Source organism: Entelurus aequoreus, linkage group LG24 (genome assembly GCF_033978785.1).
Source record: "Entelurus aequoreus isolate RoL-2023_Sb linkage group LG24, RoL_Eaeq_v1.1, whole genome shotgun sequence".
NCBI lineage: Eukaryota > Metazoa > Chordata > Actinopteri > Syngnathiformes > Syngnathidae > Entelurus > Entelurus aequoreus.
The window spans coordinates 24,991,637-25,010,852 of record NC_084754.1 but is presented as its reverse complement, the minus strand read 5'-3'; the positions used below and the strand labels follow the sequence as shown (position 1 = coordinate 25,010,852).

Genomic DNA, 19,216 nt, shown 5'->3' with positions numbered 1-19,216 from the left:
TGGCGATGGCAAAGCTAAGCATGCTAACGTTCATGCTAGCGGCAGGGCAGGACTCCCAAAGTTGCCAAACCCAGCCTCCTCACCCCACTATCACTCAGCTGGCCCTCTCCGTTTTCAACGCGAACTTTTCCTAACTCCTCAACATAAACACGTCAAGGCCCGACACTTTGTGAGAACAACAGCTAGATTCAATGCAGCGGTTGGCGGCGTCCTTCGTTGACGTTGTCAAGTTTGAAAGTGTAGAATTAGTGCGTGCAAAGATTCCTCGTCGGATGTTTTTCTGGTCGGTGTTTGTCAAGCAGAACCCCCTTTCTCTCAGGATGGGTACGAAAACGTAACCACTTACGTTTCCGGTTTGCATTTTCAAAATAAAACAATTTTGCGTTTAGGGTTGAAGTGGCTTTTATTTGTTAAGTTCCTACTGCCATATTTAATACCAAAAACCACACTATAATATATTTTTCAATATTATTATTTATATAGTATTGAAATGTATAACTGAGAGCTGGAAATAGCTACTTGCGTTGTGGATTATTTTATTTTGAAGTTAACATCCTGCTTGTGTTTATTCGTCCCTCGCTAGTCTGACGGATATCCTTTCCCACTTAACTTTTTGTAGAGACGTGACAACCTCGCTCGGGTTGTCTCGGCCGGTCGACCCTACTAAAAAGTCTTCTTCGTCACATCCTGGATACAGGAAGACGTCTCTGCCAAAGTGCTGACTTCTGTCTTGGAAAAGTACTAGAAATGATGTGAGGCAACCGCAAGACTCCTGCCATCCTACCTGATGTGATGTAATGTAATGTAACGTAACGGTGACGCTGCAGTTTACTCCACCTTTTCTGTAACCATCTGAGTTAAATCTGAATATTAATATGAAAACCATTTGTTGTATTATTCCATTCTTTGGTCAGGGTCCCAATGAAGCTCCCTTGGGTGGTCCTCATCTTGCTTTAAATTTAGTGCAGACCTAGAAGGGACTATTATTATTATTATTATTTTTTTAAACACATGTGCAGTGATTCCTAACCTTTGAGGAGCCAAGGCACATGTTTTACATCAGTAAATGTTCAATTAAATTTACACTGTGCTAAAGACAGTGTACACCATAGGCGCCAATCTACATTTCTGCTAGTGGGTGCTTGGTTTGTGTGTATTAGTGTTGTCCCGATACCAATATTTTGGTACCGGTACCGGTACCAAAATACTTTTTCTGTACTTTTTCTAAATAAAGTGGACCACAAAAATGGCATTATTGGCCCTATTTTAACTAAAAAAAATTAACGGTACATTAAACATATGTTTCTTATTGTAATTTTGTTCTTAAATAAAATAGTGAGCATACAAGACAACTTTCTTTCTTTCTTTCTTTAGTTTATTTCAAACATGAACACCCTTACAGTATAATACATCACACAATTTCCATACTTGCCAACCTTGAGACCTCCAATATCGGGAGGTGGGGGGTGGGGGGGCGTGGTTGGGGCGAGGGGCGTGGTTAAGAGGAGAGTATATTTACAGCTAGAATTCACCAACTCAAGTATTTCATATATATATATAAATACTTTACTTTCAGTGAATTCTAGCTATATATATATATATATATATATATATATATATATATATATATATATATATATATATATATATATATATATATATATATATATATATATATATATATATATATATATATTATTTGACGGTCCACAACTGTATGTGGCAAAATGCAGCTCCACACTGCTGTCGCTTCAACATATCACTGGCACCAGGTGGATTATGAATTTCTTTTATTACAGTGTCCTGCAAAACAGTGCAAATTGTGAGACTGTGAGTCCACTTGGGTCACGGGATTATCAATTGGAAGGCGTCACAGTTCTGAGCACTTCCCGCAGGTAAAGTACATACCACTTCTTGCCAGCAACAGGCGCTGTTGCAACACTTCATTCATAATTTAATCAAGCATAATGAACGTCTGTTTCTACACCGTTACATATATATATATATATATATATATATATATATATATATATATATATATATATATATATATATATATATATATTGATTTTATTATATAAATAAAATAAATACTTGAATTTTAGTGTTCATTTATTTACACATATACACACACACACAACACTCATCTACTCATTGTTGTACTTGAAAGTACAATGCTTTGTTAAGGGTTGAATTGTCCATCCTCTTTCTATTCTCTATCACTATTTTTCTAACCATGCTGAACACCCTCTCTGATGATGCAGTGCTGTGTGGCACGCACAAAAGTGCTTTCATCAAATGCACGAGAGTGTGGAATCTTCCATCTCTCCCTAGCATGGCCCAAAACCGGTCAATCCTTGCTTCCTGGGGAAGATCTTCCCTGGCAAGCAATTGGTACTCCAGTACTTGTACCCGGAGGCTGGTCAGGTCCAATCGCAGCTGCGGCAGACTTTTTTTTTGGGGGGCGTGGCCTCCAGCTCCGGCTGAATACCGGGAGTTTGTCGGGAGAAAATCTCTGTCGGGAGGTTGTCGGGAGAGGCGCTGAATATCGGGATTCTCCCGCTAAAAACGGGAGGGTTGGCAAGTATGAATTTCTCAAAGTTGTGTGACTCATAACACAACTAAAATCACAACTTATCTTTTAGTTGTAAGTAGGGCTGCAACTAACGATTAATTTGATAATCGATTAATCTGTCGACTATTACTTCGATTAATCGATTAATAATCGGATAAAAGAGACAAACTACATTTCTATCCTATTCAGTATTTTATTGAAAAAAAACAGCATGCTGGCACCAAACTTATTTTGATTATTGTTTCTCAGCTGTTTGTAAATGTTGCAGTTTATAAATAAAGGTTTATTTAAAAAAAAAAAAATATATATATATAATAATAAAATAAATAAAATAAAAAAATTAAAAAAACCTCTGCGCATGCGCATAGCATAGATCCAACGAATCGATGACTAAATTAAACGGCAACTATTTTAATAATCGATTTTAATCAATTTAATCGATTAGTTGTTGCAGCCCTGGTTGTAACTAAACAAACAAAGGCTCCTAATTTAGCTGCTGACGTATGCAGTAACATATCGTGGCATTTTCCATTCTATTATTTTGTCAAAATTATTAAGGACAAGTGGTAGAAAATTAATTATTAATCCACTTGTTCATTTACTGTTAATATCTGGTTGTTTTCTGTTTAAACATGTTCTATCTACTCTTCTATTAAAATGTAATAATCACTTATTCTTCTGCTGTTAGATACTTTACATTAGTTTTGGATGATACCACAACTTTGGGTATCAATCCGATACCAAGTCGTTACAGGATCATACATTGGTCATATTCAAAGTCCTCATGTCCTCATGACATACTTCCTGAGTTTATAAACATAATATACATTTAAGAAAAAAAAGAAAGAAGATTTTGTGATGTTAAAAAATATCGATGTAAGAGTTGGTGCTGCAGGGAATTCTGGGAATTTGTTCTGTAGTGTTTATGTTGTGTTGCGGTGAAAATATTCTTCCAAAATGTGTTTGTCATTGTTGTTTGTGTGGTTTCACTATACGGCACATATTTATAACAGTGTTGGCATTGTTAATACTTCCACCCTGAGGGTGACATTTATGGCTGTTGACTAAGTATGACCTGCATTCGCTCGTGTGCAATGCGTTCAAAGACAATATGATTGCATCATCAGTTCATTATCGGGTGCCATGAAATCTTGGTTGGGATTTGTTAATTACGGACGATATGTTTTATAACTTTTTTATTATGTAAAACGGACTAAACCGCCACACAATTAACAACAACAAGATTGATTCTTCAAAAATTACTTTAAAGACTGAAAGTTGCCATTAATCCCACGTGGGTGCTTGGGCACTGAAGCACTCACAGGATCGACGCCTATGGTGTACACCAGGGGTCACCAACCTTTTTAAAACCAAGAGCTACTTCTTGGGTGCTGATTAATGCGAAGGGCTACCAGTTTGATACACACTTAAATAAATTGCCAGAAATAGCCAATTTGCTGAATTTACCTTTAACTCTATGTTATTATTAATAATTAATGATATTTACACTTAATTGAACGGTTTAAAAGAGGAGAAAACACGAAAAAAATGACAATTAAATTTTGAAACATAGTTCATCTTCAATTTCGACTCTTTAAAATTCAAACTTCAACGGAAAAAAAAGAAGAGAAAAATTAGCTAATTCGAATCTTTTTGAAAAAATTTAAAAAAATAATTTATGGAACATCATAAGTCATTTTTCCTGATTAAGATTAATTTTAGAATTTTGATGACATGTTTTAAATAGGTTAAAATCCAATCTGCACTTTGTTAGAATATATAACAAATTGGACCAAGCTATATTTCTAACAAAGACAAATCATTATTTATTCTAGATTTTCCAGAACAAAAATTTTAAAAGAAATTCAAAAGACTTTGAAATAAGATTTAAATTTGATTCTACAGATTTTGTAGATTTGCCAGAATAATTTTTTTTGATTTGAATCATAGTAAGTTTGAAGAAATATTTCACAAATATTCTTCGTCGAAAAAACAGAAGCTAAAATGAAGAATTAAATTAAAATTGATTTATTATTCTTTACAATAAAAAATAAATTTACTTGAACATTGATTTAAATTATCAGGAAAGAAGAGGAAGGAATTTAAAAGGTAAAAATGTATATGTGCTTAAAAATCCTAAAATCATTTTTAGGGTTGTATTTTTTCTCTAAAATGGTCTTTCTGAAAGTTATAAGAAGCAAAGTAAAGAAATTAATTAATTTATTTAAACAAGTGAAGACCAAGTCTTTAAAATATTTTCTTGGATTTTCAAATTCTATTTGAGTTTTGTCTCTCTTAGAATTAAAAATGTCGGGCAAAGCGAGACCAGCTTGCTAGTAAATAAATACAATTTAAAAAATAGAGGCAGCTCACTAGTAAGTGCTGCTATTTGAGCTATTTTTAGAACAGGCCAGCGGGCTACTCATCTGGTCCTTACGGGCTACCTGGTGCCCGCGGGCACCGCGTTGGTGACCCCTGGTGTACACTATCTAAAAATGAAAAATATAGAAATAACACCACTGGCTAGTATATACACTATATTGCCAAAAGTATTTGGCCACCTGCCTTGACTCACTTATGAACTTGAAGTGCCATCCCATTCCTAACCCATAGGGTTCAATATGATGTGGGTCCACCTTTGCAGCTATTACAGCTTCAACTCTTCCGGGAAGGCTGTCCACAAGGTTGCGGAGTGTGTCAATAGGAATTTTCGACCATTCTTCTAAAAGCGCATTGGTGAGGTCACACACTGATGTTGGTTGAGAAGGCCTGGCTCTCAGTCTCCGTTCTAATTAATCCAAAAGGTGTTCTATCGGGTTCAGGTCAGGACTCTGTGCAGGTCAAGTTCATCCACACTAGACTCAGCCATCCATGTCTTTATGGACCTTGCTTTGTGCACTGGTGCACAGTCATGTTGGAAGAGGAAGGGGCCCACACCAAACTGTTCCCACAATGTTGGGAGCATGGAACTGTCCAAAATGTTTTGGTATCCTGGAGCACTCAAAGTTCCTTTCACTGGAACTAAGGGGCCAAGCTCAGCTCCTGAAAAACAACCCCACACCATAATTCCTCCTCCACTAAATTTTACATTCGCACAATGCAGTCCGAAATGTACCGTTCTCCTGGCAACCTCCAAACCCAGACTCGCAGTGGCGTGCGGTGAGGTTCATGTCAGGTGAGGCACTGACTTCATCACAGTCAGATTTACAAACTTATGAACCCTAAAGAGTATCTTATTCACCATTTGATTGGCAGCAGTTAACGGGTTATGTTTAAAAGCTCATACCAGCATTCTTCCCTGCTTGGCACTCAGCATCAAGGGTTGGAATTGGGGGTTAAATCACCAAAAATGATTCCCAGGCACGGCGCCGCTGCTGCTCACTGCTCCCCTCACCTCCCAGGGGGTGATCAAGGAGATGGGTCAAATGCAGAGGACAAATTTCACCACACCTAGTGTGTGTGAGACAATCATTGGTACTTTAACTTTACACTTACAAACTGTAGCACACAAAAAAGCACATTTAATAAAAAAAACATTATTATGGTCTTACCTTTACTTATAAGTGCGGGAACAGTGGTGTTCGTGTTGGAAGAGTTGTGAATGAATGAAATATGAAATCCGCGCTGCAGTCTGCAGGTGTACCTAATGTTGTGTCCCTGCGGTCGTTCGCGGCTCCTCCAGCGCGACCATTGTTGTTTTTACACTTTTTGGCTTCTTGTTAAGTGACTTTTTTTGGGTGGATTCGGTCTTGCACGTGGAGGGTTTGGGTATGGGCTTTGGTTGGTGTGGCGCTCCCGTCGGGTGGTGCATTCTGCGGCGGAGGTGCTTGGCACCAGGAGGCGGGGTTATGAGACGAGCCTCTCACAGTGCGTCTTCGCAGCAGTTTATGAATGCTCAGCACAAGAAATACGTTACACACATACAGTTGTTGACAAAATACACTGTACATTATATACCTCAGCTAACTAAACTATGGAAATGTATAATATAGTTCATATAGCAATATGGTCTCACTGCACAGCAGGCCAGCAGTTAGCCGAGTCATTGCGCACAATCCATGTTGAGGCACAAATCAGTGACGTGCCTCAACTGGCTGCTGATCACCGCACCGTCTCTTCTCAGTATTTGAACGGCAAATGTGAAAATAAAAATAAAAATAATCTAAAACTGGTGAAGTTAAATGGAAAATAACTTTAGTATAATCACTGGATACATATAACAATTCAATTATTATTTTTTTCTCTTTACATTTTTTTTCTTTCCATGATGGCAGGTGAGGCCGTGCCTCCCCTGCCTCTAGTGACGGCACGCCACTGCAGACTCGTCCATCAGATTGCCAGATGGAAAAGCGTGATTCATCACTCCAGAGAACGCGTCTCCACTGCTCTAGAGTCCAGTGGCGACGTGATTTACACCACTGCATCCGACGCTTTGCATTGGACTTGGTGATGTATGGTATAGATGCAACTGCTCGGCCATGGAAACCCATTCCATGAAGCTCTCTGCGTGCTGTACGTGGGCTAAATGGAAGGTCACATGAAGTTTGAAGCTCTGTAGCAACTGACTGTGCAGAAAGTCGGCGACCTCTTTGCACTTTGCGCTTCAGCATCCGATGACCCCTCTTTGTCAGTTTACGTGGCCTACCACTTGGCGGCTGAGTTGCTGTTGTTCCCAAACTCTTCCATTTTCTTATAGTAAAGCCGACAGTTGAATTTGGAATATTTAGGAGCGAGGAAATTTCACGACTGGATTTGTTGCACAGGTGGCATCCTATGACAGTTCCACGCTGGAAATCACTGAGTTCCTGAGAGCGGCTCATTCTTTCACAAATGTTTGTAGAAACACTCTCCATGCCTAAATGCTTGATTTTATACACCTGTGGCCGGGCCAAGTGATTAGGACACCTGATTCTGATCATTTGGATGGGTGGCCAAATACTTTTGGCAATATGTTGTATGTTACCGGGCAGCACGGTGGCACAGGGGTTAGTGCATGTGCCTCACAATACGAAGGTCCTGAGTAGTCCTGAGTTCAATCCCGGGCTCAGGATCTTTCTGTGTGGAGTTTGCATGTTCTCCCCGCGACTGCGTGGGTTCCCTCCGGGTACTCCGGCTTCCTCACACCTCCAAAGACATGCACCTGGGGATAGGTTGATTGGCAACACTAAATGGTCCCTAGTGTGTGAATGTGAGTGTGAATGTTGTCTATCTATCTGTGTTGGCCCTGTGATGAGGTGGCGACTTGTCCAGGGTGTACCCCGCCTTCCGCCCGAATGCAGCTGAGATAGGCTCCAGCACCCCCCGCAACCCCAAAAAACCCCCAGATACAACAAAATAAATGTCTATATGTTTCACAATTACAAATTAAATTGCATAAAAGTCCTTTCGACATGATTAAAATAAAACATGCCCATGTTGTTGTATTCCCTATTTTAAGTGTACATAAATGAAGGTATGTGTTGCTGAGTTCGACTTGGATGTGATCTGGACTGTACATGGGTGCTTAATTTGAAAATGTATTTTTGTTTGTGGATTGTATGCAACCTGTTGTGTTTCCTGGTTTTCAGTGTACATGGGTAAAGGTGTGTGTTGCTGAGCCCGATCTGGACGTAATCTGAACTGGACCTGGTTTTAAGAATCCTTTTGAACAATCTGATTTCATTGACAACCCGGTCTGGTGAAGATAAGGTCCTTTGTTTGTTTTGTTTTGTTTTGTTTTATTTATTTATTTATTATTTTTTTTAATAACTTTTTTTTTTTAAATTTTTTTTTAATGTGGAATAAAATAAGATAAATAAATGAAAAAAATAAATAAATAAATAAAAGTTAAAAAAATAGAAAAATACTTTTTCTTGGATAGAAAAGAAAGTAAAGCAATATAAAAACAATTACATTAAAAAATAGTAATTAATGAAAATGTTAGTGGACCAGCAGCACACACAATCATGTGTGCTCTAAAGACTGTATCCCTTGCAGACTGTATTATTCTATATTGCAGGAACCAGAAGTTTTTAATAACAGAAAGAGACAGCCCCTTTTTGTAAATGAGTGTGGATGAGTGTGGATGGGGGAGGGAGGGTTTTCTTGGGTTGATGCACTAATGGTAAGTGTATCTTGTGTCTTTTTTTATGTTGTTTGAAATAAAAAAATAAATAAAAAACAAACAAAAAAAAACAAAAAAACATGCCCATGCCTGCAGTGCACACAGTTAGACACAAGAGCAGCCCAAGAAGTGTTACATGAGACGTAGTTTGCCATGCTTCAAGAATAGGCCCTATAATGCTGGCAGCACTTTTGAAAGTCACAGTAGTGCCCTCTAAGCAGTCGTGTAACCATGGAAAACAATCACCTTAAATATGTACCTTCTGCCATCTAGCAGAAAAACATACCATCCATCCAAACCTTTTTCCTCCAAGGACCAAAGTCAAAATGTGCCAATGGGCCGCGGGCCAAACACAGCGATTTTAAGCATACCACAGCACTATGAATGAGGAGTTTAGCGCTATATTGCCAAAAGTAGTGGAGCTTGTCATGTTTGATAGATGGTAACTTAAGCCTTGTGGTCATGCCATCAATGATTGTGTGAGCTTGAAAGCGGTCAGTATAAATAGGTGTCCAATGTGGTAAACCGTGCACCCTTTGGCCCACCGTTGGCCATCCTTGATCCGATAAGTAGTATTTTGAAATAATTTACAAGGTAAACAGGTCAATAAGTAGTAATTACAATAATTTACAAGGTTAACAAGTCAATAAGTAGTATTTTGAAATAATTTACAAGGTTAACAAGTAGTCAATAAATATAGTATTTTTGGAATCATTTACAAGGTAAATAAATATAGTATTTTAGAAAATTGTATTAGGTTAACAAGTAGTCAATGAGTAATATTAAAAAATAATTTACAAGGTTAATAAGTAGTCCATAAATAGTATTTTTGAATGATTTACACGATTAACAAGTAGTCAATGAGTACAATTTGGAAATAATTTAAAATGTTAACAAGTAGTCAATAAATATAGTATTTTTGAATCATCTTCTTCTTTCGTATATCGTCTTCAAATGTCCATCTTCGTGTCGTGTAGCCACTCCCTCGTCTCAGGTCCCACTTGGAAGAGGCCCTCCTCTGAAGGTGGTCTATGCCGGGGACAGGTGGTGATGATGTGGTCGGCAGTCTGCTCAGGCTCCCCGCACTCACACGCTGCACTGTCTGTCAGGCCCCACTTCTTCATGGACGCTTTGAAGCAACCAACCCCTGTGCGAAGGCGGTTCAGGAGGGTCCATTGCCGGCGAGGTAGATCTTCTCCCTCCACGCCACCTCCAGGATCCTGGATGTAATGGTGTAGGCGTGTCTGTCCTGCTGACTCCCACTCCTGCTTCCATTCCGCTGCCAGCCAGGCTTTGGTAGTCAGATCCTCCGGGATGGAAATAAGCATCTCTTGGGCGGCCTGATTGTATGGGTGGCGGGACTTGAGTCTGCTTGGAGGTGTTGCCATGGTGGTGGTTTCATGGAGGAGGTGCCAGCTCTGTTCCTGGGCTTTCCTTGCCAGGGCGAGGGTAGCGGCCTCTCGCCGTAGGCCGGCTGGCGCTATCCCTGCTAGGACTAGCAGGTAGAACACGGGGGTGGGTTTCAGGCAGCCACTTATGATCCGGAGGGCATTGTTGATGGCCGTATCGAACTTCTTGGCATGTGGGCTTCTACACCAGGTTGGGGAACAGTACTCAGCTGCAGAGAATACGAGGGCTTGTGTGGAGATACGTAGTACCTTGGCCGAGGCCCCCCAGGTTGTACCAGCTAGGCGCCGGATGAGTGAGACCCTTGCTGTTACTTTAGCCCTCACTTCATCCAAATGTTGTTTGTAGGACAGTATCCTGTCCAAGCGTACGCCCATGTACTTTGGGGCCTGCTGGAACTCCAGGGGTTTGTTGTCCACTAAGATCTCCAGCTCCCTTCTTGCTTCCCTGTTGCAGAGGTGGAATGCTGCTGATACAGTCTTTCCCTTACTGAGCTGCAGTCGCCAGCTTCGAAGGTAGGCAGCCAGGACGTCCATGTCCTGATTGAGACCCTCTTCAACCGCCTTCCATGTGGGCCGGTGTAGCATGATGGCGAGGTCATCCGCGTATCCATACCTTCTAGATGTCGTCACCGGTAGGTCAAAGATGTAGATGTTGAAGAGCATCGGTGAGAGGACAGACCCTTGTGGGACCCCGTTTCTCAGCCTCCTGAGCCTCCTACGCTGGCCATCACTGGTCTGGAGAATGAAGCTGCGGTTTGACAGCATCTCCATGATGAAGTTGACCATATGACGGTCCGGGATTGTTCTCAGCAGCTTCAGGTGGAGTCCGCGGTGCCAGACAGTATTGTAAGCATCAGTCAGGTCCAGTAGTACCACCCCTGCTTTGGTTTTGGCCTGGAAGCTGTCCTCGAGATCTTGTGTGAGAAGGGTTACCTGGTCCACTGTAGACCTGCCCCGACGGAAGCCAGCCTGTTCCCTCGGAAGTTGTGAGTCAACTACTGGCTCAATTCGGCTGTGTATCATCCTCTCCAGGATTTTAAAAGGGACGCACAGCAACGAGATTGGTCTGTAGGACTTGGGGTCATCCGCAGGTTTGTTGGGTTTCAAGAGGTCTATGACAGCGGCCCGTCGCCATGCCCTTGGGAGCTTGGACCTCCGGAGGCACGCAGAGAAGAATGCACGCAGCCAGGCAGATGTTATTTCGCTCTGGTGGATCACAAACTCTGGGTGGATGTTGTCGGAGCCTGGTGCCTTGCCTTGTTTGAGTTTGGCCATAGCGTCCTTGAGCTCAGCTGGGGTGAAATCTCCTGACAGGTTGGCATTAACACTGGCCGCCCTAGAGAGACTGGATACCTCGCGGGATGTTGAGCGGGCAAACTCTTTGTCTGCGTCTGGGAAGCGGCCATTTTTCAGGAGTTGGGCTGCGATGGAGTTTGCTGTCACAGGGCACTTGGGAGGCGGTGTACTTCTTCCTGAGAGCTGGTTTATGGTCTGCCACGCTTTACGGCTGGAGTGGGTAAAGTCAATCGACTCGACGACCTCTGTCCATCTAGCCCTGCGAGTGGCGTCCAGCTTCTCAAGCAGTGCCGTTGCTGTCGCATCCACTTCAGCTCTTGAGCTAGTCTGCTGATGGGCTCGCAAAAGGTGGTTGCATTCCTCGTTCCAACCCGGGATGTAGTTTGCATTGTAGCCTCGTGGTATGGTTTTCTTCGCTGCCCTGTCAGCACTTCACAGTAGGCTGCATATGCAGCATCCACATTAGGAGTGCCTGGGTCCGGGAGGGTGACAGATCTTCTCTCTGTGTCAACAGAAAAAGCATGCCAGTTGGCCTTCCGGAAATTCCATCTTTTGACAGGCTTCCCTGCGACCGGCTGCACCAGTGATGGTATTCTGATGACAGATAGTCGGTGGTGTGATCGGGGGAACCTGTCAATGACCCTTCTCTCTGGCATCGGGTCATTACTGTGGAACACAGCAAAGGCGAGGTCTGGGTTGGTGAAGGTGTTCCATCTGGAGGAGTAGAAGCTTGGTGGCTCTTTGGAATCAAACAGGAGATGGGCGTTGGCATTGGAGGCCCACTCGCTCAGCGTCTCCCCATTCGGTGTTGTGTGGGAGTATCCCCAGTCGGTGTGCTGGCAGTTAAAATCCCCGGCGTAGATGGCGGGTGCCGGGGTAGTTGGGAGGGCCGATGTGGACAGTACAGATGGTGGGGGCTTGTACATGTTCACAACCGTTGTTGTCTGTATCCTCGTGGACATCCACTCGAGACTAGCGCCTGGAGGGGATTGGCCTGTGGCTGTCCAGCTGAGGTCAGACCTGACAAAGGTGGCCATCCCGTGCTGCCTGCTGAGGATGGAGCCGGCGAGGTGGAACCCGGGCAACCTGAGAAAGTCTGCTTTTCCACAGTGCGTCTCCTGAAGGAGGACGGCCGCGACTTCATGGGAGTCGGCGAGGTGGCGTATGATGTCCAGTTTGGCGTTGGTGAGGCCCTCGACATTTAGCTGGAGCACTGTCAGGCCCTGGCGCTCGATGGTCGGGATGGCTGCCTGCCCTGACGTGAGCTTGCGTCCCCCCGGCCTCTTGCGCCCTGATCTGACAGCGTGACGATTGGGTGGCGACATTCGTTTCATGAGCTGGTCTTGCACCATATCTCATTACTTGCAGGGGAGGCCGCGTGGAGGCTGTCGTGTTCTCCCTTTTGAATCATGTACGAGGTCAATAAATATAGTATTTTTTTTAAAGTTTATAAAGTTAACAAGTAGTCAATGAGTAGTATTTAAAAGTAATTTACATGGTTAATAAGTAGTCAATAAATAGTATTTTGAATAATTTACAAGGTTATCAAGAAGTAAATAAGTAATATTTAGAAATAATTTACAAGGTTAAGTAGTCAACAAATATAGTATTATTGAATAATTTACAAGGTTTAATAAATATAGTATTTTTTTATTTATTTACAAGGTTAATAAGTAGTCAATAAATAGTATTTTTGAATAATTTACAAGGTTAACAAGTAGTCAATAAATAGTCCATCCATCGATCCATCCATCCATTTTCTACCGCTTATCCCTTTCGGTGTCGCGGGCGGTGCTGGAGCCTCAGCTGCATTCAGGTGGTAGGCGGGGTACACCCTGGAGAAGTCGCCACCTCATTGCAGTCAATAAATAGTATTTTTTAATAATTTACAAGGTTAACAAGTAGTAAATAAGTACTATATAACAATAATTTACAAGGTTAATAAGTTGTCAATAAATAGTATTTTTGAATAATTTACAAGGTTAACAAGTAGTCAATAAATATTATTTTTGAATAATTTACAAGGTTAACAAGTAGTCAATAAATAGTATTTTTGAATAATTTACAAGATTAATAATTAGACAATAATTTGTATTTTTGAAAGATTTACAAGGTTAACAAGTAGTCAATGAGTAATATTTAGAAACAATTTACAAGGTTAACAAGTAGTCAATAAATATTGTAGTTTTGAATCATTTACAAGGTCAATAAATATGGTATTTTTGAAAAATCTACAAGGTTAGCAAGTAGTCAATAAGTAATATTTAAAAATAATTGGCAAGGTTAATAAGTAGTCAATAAATAGTATTTTTGAATAATTTACAAGGTTAACAAGTAATATTTTGAAATAATTTACAAGGTTAACAAGTAGTCAATAAATAGTATTTTTGAATAATTTACAAGGTCAATAAATGTAGTATTTTTGAAAAATTTACAAGGTTAACAAGTAGCCAATGAGTAATATTTACAAATAATTTACAAGGTTAATAAGTAGACAATAAATAACTTTTTTGAATAATTTTCAAGTTCAACAAGTAGTGAATAAATAGTATTTTTGAATAATTTACAAGGTTAACCAGTAGTCATTAAATAGTATTTTTGAATAATTTACAAGGTTAACAAGTAGTCAATAAGTAGTATTTAGAAATAATTTACAAGGTTAACAAGTAGTCAATAAATAGTATTTTTGAATAATTTACATGGTTAACAAGTACTCAATAAGTAATATTTAAAGATCATTTACAGGGTTAACAAGTAATATTTTGAAATAATTTACAAAGTTAATATAGTAATTTGAAAACATTTACAGGGTTAACTTTGTAAATGAGCTCAAAATACCAAAGTATTTCGAAATCATTTACAAGGTTAGTCCACACGGTGACACTACAGAGTTACAAGTCAGTTCCAAGGCTACTACAGTACTTTTTTTATTAGTAATTTAATTTGGCAGGCCAATGCTTCACATTCCTGCATGCAAGCCTCAACTCTGCTTGTAACATCCTGTTATCACTTAGCGCTCAGCCCACCCTGCTTGTTCGTGAACATGGACAAGGTAATAAAGAATACATAGCCTTGACTTGAATATTGATGTGAAAGAGTGCGCAGGCCTCACTTTAGGCTGACCATGGCTTGTGCAGCCCCCTGTGGGGGGACTCTGCAGACTTCTGCAGGCAGGGAATTAACAGGACGAACTGCAGAGAGAGAGGAAGTAAAAAAACACCTTTTAATGCCAATAAAGCTCCTCGAATTGCATTGGGGTGGTTGAAATTAGGAGTGGCGGGGGATTGGGGGGTGACAGATGACAGATAGTGAGTCCATATAGAGATATAGGAAGAAAGGGAGCAGGGCCAGCTGGAAAAACATATTTTTTTTATTGCCACCTTTAAACTTGTGTTATATCTTGTTATAAAATTGAAATCCCCGTGGACAATTTAGCAGAAAGCATGCCACACTTCTCTCACACATGTGTATCATTTACAGTACAAATAAAAGACTACATTCCCCCAAAAGTAAGACAGCATCCCAAAGTACTGTAGAGACTGTTCCCATCTTTACAAACAAGCGATAGTGTACACTATTGATTACTACAAGCCCATCATTTCTTCAGGGAATATCGTATGACCACTACCCAGACACCACAAGAGATAAAAAATCACAAAATGCAGCAGGCTGATGGTAACAATAGAAGAGCTCAGCTATTCATACACTGTACATGGGAATATTATAGGCTCGTTAGGGAGACTTTTCTATTTATGTCAGCAGGTGCAGTATCTCCCTAGCCTACATCAAAATTGGTCTGGGGCAACTGATGTCTGACTTTCATCTGATGCAAACACATGTTTCACTTAGTTTATTAGGATACAAATAAATAAAAAACAATGTTTACACCAGGGGCGTCAAACTCATTTTAGATGGGGGGCCACATGGAGAAAAATCTACTCCCAAGTGGGCCGGACTGGTAAAATCACGGCACGATAACTTAAAAATAAAGACAACTTCAGATTGTTTTCTTTGTATAAAAAGAGAACAAGCACATTCTGAAAATGTACAAATCATCGTTTTTTTTTTACATTTACATGTTGCGGTTAATAGTATTTTATCTTTATTTGTCGTTATTTATACTTTCTGAATAAAGGATGAGATAACGCTCATCAGTCAACTCATTGGTGTTAATTTTCAATCCATCAAGATAAAAAAATAATATCAAATTCAAATTATACAATGTTATTTATGTAGTTTGATAATTTTCCTCTTGTGGTTTTTTTTTTTTTCACATATGTAGCATCATCTACGAAGATACAAATAATTGCTATTGCGACATCTATTGGACACATTTAGAACAGCAGTTTCTTTCATTCAAAAATGTTGGCTCATTTTTATACTTTGCAAACTCATCCAGCGGGCCGGATAAAACATGTTTGCGGGCCATACGTTTGACACCCCTAGTTTACACCATGTGAAGTACCGTATTTGAGCAATCATGTAGCGTAGAGTATTTGACGACGTCATCGCACTAAAACAGTAGACCCAATCAGGCAACCAAGCAGTCACCAAAGAGGTTCCTGACACAGCTCAGAATGTGTGGCCCCCGCAGCCCCATCGATTATGCCTGGCCAAACCCAGCGTCCTCAACCCCAAATCACTTCCAGGAAAACCGAGATATGGATTAATTGGAAAAAAACATTGTAGAGTTATTTTGACAGTGTTGAAAATATTTAAAATAGCAATTTGGGTGGTGTTAACTTAAGAAATGATACCTCTCTATTTTAATATTTAGTGTTTTTATAATTTAAAGGAACCCTAGTGTGCAGATGTCCAAAATTTCACTGAAAAGTTCTCTTTACGTATTTTTTTGCGGATTGAAATGAATCTGGTTGTCATTTCATATAATATCAATTTGGTTTTGAGTAATCGGTCAATACCAAAACCCAAAACCAGTGAAGTTGGCACATTGTGTAATTCTCAAATAAAAACCGAATACGATGATTTATAACTCCTTTTCAACTTATATTCAATTGAATAGACTGCAAAGACAAGATATTTAATGTTCGAACTGAGAAACGTAATTTTTTTAAATCAAACCTGAAGATAATTGTTTTTTTGTTGTTATTCAGCGGAACATCAGGCCTATTGCAGTGTGTGAGTTGCAGGGGATGTATGAAGACCCATTTATTTGAAGAAATTCCCATCTTGCTGTCAGTTTGGTACTAATGCTGATGTTCTTGTTTTGATCGATATACTGATAAATATTTAATAGATCAGATATTTGGACTTCTCGGCCGAATATTTCATTAAGTGGACTCTCAATTTGAGTGCATTGAAGGCTGTTTGCAAGGGTGTAAATGCAAAAGTTTGGTAGTTCCAAACTTTCATAATCTCTATTTTTTGTTTAGTTTTAAGGCACATACAGGATAGTTTGGTTTTCATAAAGGTTTGAAAAAGATCTAATCTGCAGACCTAAACTAGGTGACTATGGTGGGATCACCGAGTAGGAAATGAACTTTTGCCAGGATCATTTTTATATAACCTTTTTTTATAACTTTTTTTCGTCACAAGCAGTGTTTTCACTGGAATTGCGACTTTCTAAAAGTAATTTTTTTCCAACTACAAATCTAACAAGAACACCAAGCTTATGTTTGACTGTTAGTGTTTTTAATGAACATATTTCTTTAAATGCTGATATTTCACAATTACTAAACATATTGAATAAAAACTGCTTGTGGAAATAACCTGGCATTGAGCGTGTGCACATACACAAAAGCAGTCCCAGAGAATCAACTAACAATTTGCATTCATGTTGTTGTTATATGATAGAATAAACATTCAATGATAGCTAATGTTAGGACCTAAACTTTTCCAAATCGCTGTCACTAGCTGACAACAAAAAAGATGATAAATGTGTATGTGTTACGTGGGGCTGTCAGGGGTGTCAAACTCATTTTAGATCGGGGGCCACATGGAAAAAAATCTACTCCCACGTGGGCCGGACTGGAAAATCACGGCACGATAACTTAAAAATAAAGACAACTTCAGATTGTTTTCTTTGTTTAAAAATAGAACAAGCACATTCTAAAAATGTACAAATCATAATGTTGTTGTTTTTTTTACACTTACATTTTGCGGTTAATAGTATTCTATCATTATTTGTCGTTATTTATACTTTCTGAATAAATTATGTGATAATGTTCATCAGTCAACTCATTGGTGTTAATTTTCAATCTATCAAGATAAAAAAATAATATCAAAATCAGATTACAGGATGTTATTTATGTAGTTTGATAATTTTCCTCGACTGGTGCACTAACATGTGGTTTATTTTTTTCACATATGTAGCATCATCTACAAAGATACAAAGAATTGCTATTGCGACATCTAGTGGACACATTTAGAACAGCATTTTCTTTCATTAAAAAATTTAGGCTCATTTTTATACTTGGCAAATTTATCCCGCGGGCCGGATAAAACCTGTTTGCGGGCCTGATCCGACCCGCGGGCCTTACGTTTGACACCCCTGGTTTACGTAAATGTTTTTTAATTTTTTTGTGCTCCAGTTGGCAGCACGGTGGCATATGTTTTAGTGCATGTGTCTCACAGTTCAATCCCGGGCTCGGGATCTTTCTGTGTGGAGTTTGCATGTTCTTCCCGTGACTGCGTGGGTTCCCTCCGGGTACTCCGGCTTCCTCCCACCTCCAAAAACCTGCACCTGGGGATAGGTTGACTGGCAACACTAAATTGTCCCTATAGTGTGTGAATGTGAATGTGAATGTGAATGTTGTCTGTCTATCTGTGTTGGCCCTGCGATGAGGTGGCGACTTGTCCAGGGTGTACCCCGCCTTCCGCCCGAATGCAGCTGAGATAGGCTCCAGCAGCACCCGTTACCCCGAAAGGGACAAAGCGGTAGAAAATGGATGGATGGATGGACAGTTAAGTAAGCAGCCTGGCACAGAGATCTTATCTGAAGTCTGTGGCCGGACATCACAGACATACATCTTTTTTTAACTGCGCATACGTATAATATGCTAACATTAACCCTGTTATAGTAGCATAAAAGACTGTAAAGTGTGCTTATTTTGTCTTCTTACTGTAAAGAAATGGTGCTTTTACTCGATTACAATTTTGGACTACTCTACCAAAGCCTTTTCTGAAGTATTCAGCAAACAAAACAAAAAAACATTCAACACTCTTTGTGTCACGGCCAGGGCGCACCCAAGTGCGCATTCATCTGTGCGCTGCGCTGGGCGCACCTCCAAACAAGCTACTGCGCGCACCACTCCGGCTGCAGCAAGCAGCTGCTTTCCATCAGCACTCAACACACCTGTCGCTGATGAGCTCCCTCGGCTTCTTAAGCCAGTGCAGACCGGCGTTCCGGGCCAGAACTTAGCGACTTGTTCCTGTACAGTAAGCCGAATATCTCTAAGCTCTATGCACACACTCCCTCTCTCTGTGTTTCTCCCCCTCCGTGTTCATTTGTCTCGTGTCCCTTGTCGTCTTCCAGCAGCATTCCTCCGTTCCCGCGTCACCAGATGTGTGTCTCGTCTCCCCGTATTCCCTCCGGTTCCCTGGCTGCCTCTTGGATCTCGACCTCCCGCCTGGACACAGACTTTGGCGCCTTGCCCCTGCCCTTGACCTCATGCCTGCCCACAGACCTCCGAGCCTGCCTTGCCCCTCTTGGTCTTCCGCACCTCGCTCAACACTGCCGGTAACACTCTACAGATGCTCGCTACACAAAAGTCACAAACATGCACATTTTGGATTAGTTTCACACTCCATTCTATTGTTAATATATAAATAAATATGGAGTTAAAAGACGTCCTGCATTCTGTCCCGTCTTCT

General features: G+C 40.4%; 1 protein-coding gene and 1 long non-coding RNA gene across 3 annotated transcripts in view; one reads left to right on the top strand and one right to left on the bottom strand.

Moving 5' to 3' along the window:
- LOC133641572 (serine/threonine-protein kinase H1 homolog) overlaps nt 1-304 on the bottom strand; it is a 12,865-nt gene extending 12,561 nt beyond the window's left edge. Inside the window, exon 1 of the mRNA XM_062035384.1 lies at nt 1-304. This exon is cut by the window's left edge and continues 15 nt beyond it. The gene's annotated coding sequence lies outside the window, so the exon portion shown is untranslated.
- Nucleotides 305-1,828: 1,524 nt separating this feature from the next.
- On the top strand, nt 1,829-19,004 carry LOC133641533 (uncharacterized). 2 transcript variants are annotated; one of them, XR_009824297.1, is made up of 3 exons: nt 1,829-1,895; nt 18,583-18,781; nt 18,882-19,004. It is a non-coding gene; the product is annotated as an uncharacterized LOC133641533 (long non-coding RNA). The 2 variants fall into 2 exon arrangements; XR_009824296.1 differs by having other exon boundaries at nt 18,583-18,776; nt 18,882-18,998.
- The last annotated feature ends 212 nt before the right edge of the window (nt 19,005-19,216 follow it).